General features: G+C 49.6%; 1 protein-coding gene across 3 annotated transcripts in view; it reads left to right on the top strand.

The window, feature by feature from the left end:
- The first annotated feature begins 665 nt into the window (after window positions 1-665).
- Window positions 666-9,294, top strand: part of Znf710 (zinc finger protein 710) — a 64,408-nt gene continuing 55,779 nt past the window's right edge. The window contains exon 1 of one of the 3 annotated variants that reach the window (XM_023710387.1): window positions 666-1,481. The gene's annotated coding sequence lies outside the window, so the exon portion shown is untranslated. The remainder of the gene's footprint in view (window positions 1,482-9,294) is intronic. The other 2 variants (XM_004623301.2, XM_023710386.1) reach the window with 2 other exon arrangements.

The following is a 9,294-nucleotide window of genomic DNA, read 5'->3' on the forward strand; positions in this document are numbered from 1 at the left end:
CGGCGGGGACGCGGACTGGGGGGGTCGCTGCGGCCCGGCCGACCCGCCCCCCGCTCTCCCCGGGGACGGCGGCGCGCAGGCCCGCGCCGCACTGCAAACATGTCGTCTCTCCCTTCGCCTTCCACATTCCCTCATGCCGGGGAGCCGGAGGGAACGAGGCAGAGCCGGGGAACGCGGGAGCGAGATGGCGTCTGGGGTGGGGGGGAGGGAGCAAGAGCGAGGAGGAAGAGGGGGAAGGGAAGGAGGGAGGGAGAGCGGGGCGAGCGCGCGAATGAGGGAGAGCGAGAGGAGCAAAATGAAAGCGCCGCGGCGTTGGCGGCGGCGGAGCGGGAGGCCCGCGCGGCGGCGGCGGCGACGGTGGCGGTGGCTGCGGCGGGCCCGCCCGCACGTGGGTGTCCCGGCGCGCTGCGCGCTCCCCCCGCACCCGGCCCAGGACTCAAAGTTTCACCCCTTTGCCGCCCCGCCCCTGCGGCTGCCCACAAACTTTACTCTCGGCGCGGCTGGGGGAGCTGCGTGTCCAGCCGGCCGGCGCGGGGTAGGGGCGGGGGCCGGGCGCACAGACAGGGGTGCCCGGGAGCCACCCCCACCCCCACCCCGCCTCGGTCCCCGGCCGCCGCCAGCAGGCGTCGCGCGACCCCCGGTGTCCCGTCGCCCGGGACGGAGACCTGTTGAAAGCGCTCGCATGCTTGGGGGGGTGGGGAAGGTGGCAGGCGGGGTCCCCATAGCCGGTCTCTGGCCTCCCCGCTCAGGCCCCCTCCTGATCGCCCGCTTTCCATCTCCTCGCAGTCATTTTTTTAATTGCGTGGAGCTTTGAGTCGTAATGGTAAAGTCAGATCGGGCCTCCCAGGGTGCCAGATGGGTACAGAAACCCGGGGATCTCCCCAGCCTAGGCGCGCAGATCCCACAGACCCAGCCCCTCTCGCTGCCACCGTCTCCCCACCCCTCAGCCTCGGACTTGCTAACTAGTGCGTATCAGGTTTTTTTTTTTTTTGACTTGCCTTTTAAGATGAATTTTATGGTTCCTGCAACTGCTTCCCTGCTGTCTGAACTGTAGTTTGGGAGGATTTAAGAGGCCAGGGAGGTGCTTATGTGGCTTTTAACGAATCCGAGACTGTCATTAATGTTTCTTTGCGCTTGGTGAGATGGTCCAGGTGTGGCATCGCAGTAGCTGGGTGCGTTTTCACGAGGACACTGCGAGGTCCTTCCCGGTTAGAGATGGGCCCGCTGGCGAAAGGACATCCTGGTGGCCCACTCTTGAGCTGCAGGTCGAGTGCCCTGCCTGCGAAGGTTACCCCTCGCACCTGTACTTCAGTTCACAATGCAAATTGCCTGCCGATGACTACCTGGAGAGGACATCGCTAGTCCACGTGGGTACCTGGGAAACTCGCAGAACTCCCTGCAGGTGTGCGGAGGAGGACTTGGCTCTCTGGGGGTCACCTAGCCAGCTTTGAAACTGCTGTCAGCTCTGCCTTTGTATTAGTGTAAGTAAAAATGGTCAAAGTTCATTTCTGCCGGGTAAAGTTCCCAGTTATTGGTGGGGGCTGCACCTCAAGTTTCGGCTTCACTTCACAGTGGAGGCTGGTGGGGAGGGGCAGAAGCCAGTCCTTAACTGTTCTAAGATATTAGAAATACTGCAGTAGGGCTGATAGGCCTGCCTGGTTTTGAGTTTTGAGACCTACTATAGGCACCGCTTTCTCATTTGTTTTAAGCTGAATATTTTCTAGCTTTCCTGATGGTTTTGTAGCCACTCCTCCAGCCATAATCTGCCTTTGCCAGGCACCTGCTAGGCAGAATTTTTGCCCGTCACCTGTGGCTGGAAATTGCAGTTCCCACACAGAGCTGGCTTTGCGGTAGGAGGGCACTCGGAGAAATGAGGTGGTTTCTTCTTCTAGCCTGGCCTAGGAGGTATCCTGTGTGGGAGGTGAGTCTGGTCTCAAGCCCACTGCCTGTGCGTGAGTCCTTCTGTGCTTACTTAGGTCACTTCTTCCCCCAACTGGGCATTTCCTACCAGGGAGGCAAGGTGTGGAATGGCTCTCAGGATGAAAAAATGGGACTACCAGAGATTTTGCATAACTTTAAAGTTTGCTTTGTGGCCTGAATACATTTTGAGCAAGATTGCACTTGGAAAGAAGCACAATTTCTTTCTAGAAGGGAGTCAGTAGATAAAGGGAAGAGGCTGTTGTATCTCAGGCCCAGGGTCCCTGCACAGTACCGATGCAGGGTGCAGCTCATCATCTGGCTCCGTCCCTGGGATGCTGCGTGTCAGGCCCGGGGCTGGTAGGGGCTGGGCCACAGTTTGTAGAATTAAGGAATCTAGATTTGCATTCAGGAGGCTGAAGCAGAAGGAGTACTGTGAGTTGGAGGTGAGCTTGAACTAGATGGTGAGACCCTGTCTCAAACAACAACAAAAAGAAACCCCTGAATCTGCAAGGTCTGAGCTAATGGTCGTTGATCCAGCTGTTTGACTTCGAAGCTGGAAGGTAATCTTAGAGATTATTTAAAAGAAACAGAAAAAGAAAAAAAGAGAGAGAGAAGAAAAAGAAAAGAAAGAAAGTGAACAAGCACCAAGAACATTTCCTGCTCTGGATCAAACAGTAAATGACAGAGCCAGTGCTCAAACTTGGGTTTCCAGGATCTCTTTGCACAATGTCACTGTCTCTGTGACTGCTGGAGTTCCCCAGTCAAGCTTGGTTCGGAAAATGTGGCTCTGAGAACATGAAACCCCAGTCTTGTACCTGCAGGAGCCCAGGAGCGTGGTAAAGGGAGATGTTTTCCAAGAGAGGCTGGAAGATATGATGCCTGTGTGACTTGGGGAAACTAGGTGCTTCTGGCTATTTTAATACTGACTTCTTCAAAGTCCAGCAGTTCAGCAGGGTAGACGTTTAGTCATGAGAATGTTCCCAATTTACCATTTTTTGATCTGGAATACTTTATTCATACTTTGTGCTTAGGTGTGGGCCTCCCTTAGGATTGGCCAGAAGGGAAGAATGGGGACAGAAGGAAGGGCCAGAGATCCAGTGAAATCTCCATCCATGGATTCACGCTGCTAGAACCTCCCTGTGTGGAGGTCTGGTGGTAGATCTGGGTACAGGTGGGATTTTTGCTGCCATCTTACTTTGTGCTTGTTTTCTGTTTGTCCATTGTGGAGCTCCTGTAGAACTGGTCCCTAGTGGACCCTTCATAAATGCTTGTTAGATAAATGTCCTGGATGCTGGGAAAGGGATTTCTCTCCCAGAAGGAACCTGGGAATGACAGGGGCAGAGACAGAGAGGTGATTGATGGGAGCTGCAGAGTTGTGCTGTGATTCATTGTTTCAAACCAGCTCCAGACAGGTGAGGCAGGAGGGGGCTGGGAAGAGTAGATCCTGCCTGGGTGGAGCTGCTGGGTGGAGACTCCTGCAAAACAATGGAGAGGTTTGGAAGGTTTTGCATTGGGCACACCTCTGAGAAAACTGGTAAGTGAACCCGTGGATTATGCTTAGTGCAGTACAGGTAGGCTTGCTGTTAGTCCTTGCAGAAACTGCCCCAGGATTACTCTCACTTGGTAGCCCAGGAAACAGCACTGAGGGGCCAAGTCACTTGTCCAAGGCCACAGAGCTGGTGTGCAAATCCAGGGCCTGGCTTCACACTTTACTTCCCTGGGATGATGATATGGTCAGACAGCTGTGCCCATACCAGGGTGCCAGGCCTTCCTTGTGCTGTGTCCCATGGGATGGCACAAGAAAAGCTAGAAAATCCATCAGTGTGCAGCACAGGGAGTCTGGTCCAGGAACATGCATGAGGCTTCCGCTGCCAGAGTCCACAGCAAGCCTGAAGTTGGTCTTCCTAATAAGCATGGGAGGGAGGGGTTGTTTCCCAGATTCCACTTGTTCTCTGGTAGAGTGGTGGTACAAATCAGGACAATTCTATATGTGATAAAGCTTTTTTTTTTTTTTTTTTTTTTGTGGAACTGGGGATTGAACTCGGGCCCTTGCACTTGCCAGGGAAGTGCTTATTCTATTAAGCCATCTCCCCGACCCTGTGATAAAGCTTTAGGATACTTTTTTTTAAAAAAATCGGGCAAGTTTCCATACCTATGCAAAGAATGCTTATTATCTCTGAGCCACACCCCAGCCCAGGTGATTTTTGGAACTGGGGCTGTGTTATAGCCAAGGATCATTCAGCCCTGAGCTTTCCTTACCGTCCTGCTCTCAGACTGGCCCATCCTGCATCAGACCATTGCAGCGGCCGATCAGGTCTTGGGCAGCTAGGATGTATGCTAGGTGCTGTGTGGCCCGTCCTCAGCGCAGCTTGCAGTCTCCCTGGGAGGCAGACATTAAACTAATAATTACACAAATACTCTTTAATTACAGTTGTTATAAATGCTTCAAAGGAAAAAATTCAGAGGCACAGGAGCCATAATCAAGAGAGGAGGAGGGAAGGGACGCCATCCTAAGGAAGGGCATTGAGACAACACCTGAAGGGGAGGGGTGGAGGCTGTACCCAACCTGGTGCAAGCCGTGCTGCTCTTTCTGTGGGCTGTGGCCCACTCTGCCAGGCCTGGGAGTGGCGTGGAGATGTAAGGTTTCGGGCCCTCATGGGACTTGCTGAACTTGTGTCTTGCAAGATTCCCATGCAGGGTGATGTCTGGTGAACTCAAGGACTGACTGAGAGGTTCTCAGCCCTGAAGTAGGACTCAGATGTCCTCAGGCAAGTAGAAAAGTAGGCAATCTCATGCTTCCTCTCTTATGATCTTTGTACTGTCTCTAGGCTGCTGAGACCAAGGCCCTGGGCTTCCCCAGTGTCTACCGATGGGACTGTGTGGCCTAGGTAGGGTAGCAGGTGGCAGGCATTGTCTAAACTGTGGTCTGACATCAGTGAGCACTAACCATGTACTGGGCCAGAAGGGCTCTGGAGAAGGACCAGAATCCTTCACACAAGGTGTGAGGAGCTTTGTTCACACCCATGGAGGTTGTCTTCATGGGACCTAGGGAGGATTTGGCTGGTCTGCAGCAGGGGAAGAACTGGCAAGGGCCAGAAGGGCTTTGGGGAAGAGAGGTGTAAAGTTTCTGCCAGAAGCGGAACCTAAACCCAGGGGAGAGGAACCTGCTCAGTAGTTCCGTGTTCCTGGGAACATGATAGTGTAAGAATTGCCTCTGAGGCCTGTCCCTGCAGCCCTTGTGTCACTGCAGAGAGGGCTGAGACCAGGTGTCTGACCCATGCAGGGTACATGTGGGCTACCAGGCCATGTGCCTGCAGGAAACCTATGTGTACTCTTCTCTGGAGATAGGACCTGTAGTTTTCACCGGCCCCAAAGAGGCAGGCCCAAGGCCCCACGAACTGGAGTTTAGGCTTTCCCAACTTGCCTCCCCAGCTGTGCTGTTACCCAGCACTTACTATGTGCAGGCTCAGTGCTAGTGTTTCACCTGCCAGTTGCTCCTTTAGGTTAGGAGCCTGACATAGCTCCTAGAGTCCCTGCTTGTGAAGCCTGTCATGACAGTGCAGCAGGACAAGGGGTGAGTTCTTCATGGTAGCACAGAGTTTGAGATGACAAAAATCCTCCTATACATATACACATGCACAGACAACTAAGGCTCCCACAATTGCTCCTGAAAAAAAACAAGGAATTTTCCAGGGAAACAAGTATCCATTAGCTCTAGGTTGCCATACAAGCCCAGGAAAGCCTGTGTTACTTTTGGACCCGTTATGCTTGTTTGTAAAGAAGAGAATTAGAAGCCAAGATTACTACAATATTAAAGAGTAAATTTTCTTTAAATGTAGAATTGGAAGGAAGGCACTTAAAGAATTGTACTCTTAAATTAGGTCGGTGAGCCAGTGTAGTGGCACATGCCTGGAATCCCAGCACTTGAGAGGCTGAGGTAGGAGGATTGCTAGTTTTAGGCCAGTCTTGGCTGCATAGTGAGGGCTTGTCTCAAAAAGACAAAAAAAAAAAAAAAAAGAGGGTGTGAGATGGTGACAGGAAATTGATGTAGATTCTGAGAGAGAAGGAGAGGATGCTAGAGCCAAGGCAGGACCAAACTGGTGCTGGATCAGCAGTGCCATATGGTAAAATAACTGGTTTTATTACCTACTAATTAATGTGTGGAGCTCCCTATCCTGACCCTTCCCCCATCCTGAGAGCTTACCCCTAGTACAGAGGCCTTTGTCTTCTCTTTCATTCATTTCTATGTTATTTGACTATAGTTTCTTTATAATAATATACATGCATGTTTGTAAATGGCATTAAAGGACTACTTGAAGGAGATTGGCCTCTAAGGGGGTTTTGGTTCTGTCTTTCACCACCAACACTGAAGGAGGCTCTGATAACATGTATTCTATTGTGTGTGTATTTCTGGAAGTGCGCAGGGAGCTGTGGGAAATGGGAGGATTTTCAGTGCAGTGGGAAGGGATAAGGGCCCTGTCACGTCCCAACTCTTCTCCCTTTCTTCCTTCCCTGCTCTGGCTGGTGTGTGATACCTACAGCCCCAGCCCCAGGTGAGGATGATGCCCACCCCGCAGCCTCACCTGGGAAACTGGTCCTGTTTAGAGGCCTGGATGTCAGTGCCTGAATGTCACCACCAGGACCCCTATTCCATTCTCAGCGCAGCAGGCATGGGATGGACTTCCAGCTGGAAGTTCCAGGGGAACTGTCCTGTGTGTCTGGGGAAAGGCAGTGGCCAGGCTTGAATGGCTATATTGTGTCACATCAGCATGTCTCCTCAAAGACCTCATCCAGACAACTCCTGAGAAGCACCAGGTGTCTTGGGAAGTTCATTGGTTAATCCTGCATTGTGGTTCTCATTCTGGGACCCTCGGCTCAGTAGCTCTCATTAGGCCCACAGGACCAAGCGTAACCCTGACTTGGAAGGGGTCGCTCTGGAGTTCTGAGCTCTCACCCTCTGCGTGCACAGCTGTCCTTGAAGCAGCCTTATTCACCCCACCCTAGCCAAGCCACTGCCCGTGCGTCCTGCCCTGGCTGCTACCATGGGACCTGGCAGGCCTGGCTGTGTCCCGAGACCTAGAGCCACAGCCATGCCTGTCTCCCCATCTGTCTCAGTTCTTTCACCCCAGGCTTTTACAAAGAAGAGTGCACCCCTTCTGTCCCTTGTCCCCTGGCTTGTCACTTGGGGTCTTCCCTCCTCTAACCTACAGATCCTGCCATTCCTTTCTCTCCTGCTCCATGCTGGTGCCTTGGCATAGTGCTCTGCTCTTTGCCTCCTTTCCTATCCCTGTCCCAGCCTAAAGGCAAGGGCTGTTCACACCCTGTGTCCCTCCCTTGGGCTGCAGTTCTTCCATTTGTGTTCTGGGCTGGCATCTATGTAGTTTAACTGTTGAGTTCAGGCCATTTATATTTGTTGTAGTTTTTGATATATGGATTTATTTATACTGTCTTATGTATTTACTACAGGGTCTACAGGGTCTTACTACGTGGATTGGACTCGTAGTGATTCTCTTGTTTTCAGCCTCCAGAGCTCTGGGATTACAGGTGTGCACCAACATGCCCAGTCTCAATCACCATCTCAGTGTACCCCAGGGGTGGGCCTGGCACGTATTCCTACTGTCTTGTTTTGCATTTGTTTATTCTGATTCTTTATTTGTTTGATTCAGAGGTTCCCCCCCCCCCCTTTTGTTTGTTGCTTTGTTTTTGTCTGTTTTGAAACTGCTGACTGGCCTCAAATTTGAGGTGATCCACTTGCCTCAGCCTCCTGTGTGCTGAGATTATAGGTGAATGCCACCACACCTGACATTTTTCCACTTTGTAAAAATTTCCTGTATTTGTATTTCTTATCCCAGATCTTCTGAGATGAGAACATTATATGGTAAAGGTTTTTTTAGTTATAAACTTTCAGTCTTTGAGTGAAATTTTATTTCTTCGTATATTTATGATATTTTTGCCAGATATAAAACATTAACTTCACAACTGTTTTTTCTCTTAATTCTACAAGGCAGTATTGCCCTGTGTTAACTATTGATGTACAAGCTGGTAATACATTATCATCCACCTGTGTAAATTCTAGGGGTGTGTGTGTGTGTGTGTGTGTGTGTGTGTGTGTGAGACATGTACTCAGGAACAAATTTTATTTTGCTAAAGATTTGCTGGGGTTCTAAAAACCTAGGATTGGGTCAGGGATATAGCTCAGCAGCACAGTGCCTGCCTAGCAAGCACAAGGTCCTGACTTCAGTTCCTAGTGCAAACAAAACAAAACACCAGGGGCTGGGGAGATAGCTCAGCAGCATAATGCCTACCTGGCAAGCACAAAAAGTCCTGAGTTCGATCCCTGGTACCACAAAAAACAAAACACCAAAAAAATCCAACCAAGGATTGATGATTTTCATTAGTTTAGAATATCTGCAGCCATCATCTCTTTTTCTTTTCTTTTTTTTTTTGCGGAACCAGGGATTGAACTCAGGCCCTTTGCACTTGTCAGGAAGTGCTTATTCCCCTGAGCTATCTCCCCAACCCCTACCATCATCTCATTGAATATTGGTTTGTTTGTTTTTCACTGAGAAGGGGTCTCAGGGTCTTGCCGTGTAGTTCAACTAGCCTTGAATTCATTATGTAGTTTTAGGCTGTCCTCAAATTTCTAGCCCTCTTCCTAGCTCAGCTTTCTGAGTGCTGGTTTTAAATGGGTGCTCCACAATGCCTGGTTCTGAAGTTTATTGTTACTTCTTTCTAGTTTCTCCTTCAGGAATTCTAACTAGGTATATATTAGGTTTTCATAGATACATGTTAAATTTTATTGTATCTTTTGTCTTTCAACGTCTTTTTCATTTTTAGTCTTTTTGTTATTTTTAGTGTTTTCTGGTTAATTTCTTCCATTTCACTAATTTCTGTATAGTCATCTCTTCTGTTTAGCCTTTACTCAGAGCTATTTTTATTTTTATTTATTTATTTTTTTTTGACGGAACCGGGAATTGAACTCAGGCCCTTGTGCTTGCCAGGGAAGCACTTATTCCACTGAACCATTTCCCTGGCCCCTAGAGCTATTTTTAATATCAATATTAACTCACAGATTTAATATATTTAATGTGGTATTTTGTTTTTTCCTTTTTTGAGATAGAGTGGGTTTGTTTTTATTTCGGTTGTCTTTGAGACATGTCTCACTATGCAGTTCAGGCTGGCTTTGAGGTCACTTTGTAGCCCAGGCTGGTCTCGAACTCACAACACTCCTTCCTCAGCCTCCCAAGTGAGGTGATTAATGACACGTACTATCTTTCTTGACTCATATTTCTTTTCAAATATAGTTGGTCTGTTTTTTCTTTTTGTTTCTCTCTTTTTTTTTTTTTTCTTTTATAAGGTGGTTTTTTTTTTTTT

This window comes from Octodon degus, unplaced genomic scaffold (genome assembly GCF_000260255.1).
Source record: "Octodon degus isolate 3935 unplaced genomic scaffold, OctDeg1.0 scaffold00002, whole genome shotgun sequence".
Lineage (NCBI taxonomy): Eukaryota > Metazoa > Chordata > Mammalia > Rodentia > Octodontidae > Octodon > Octodon degus.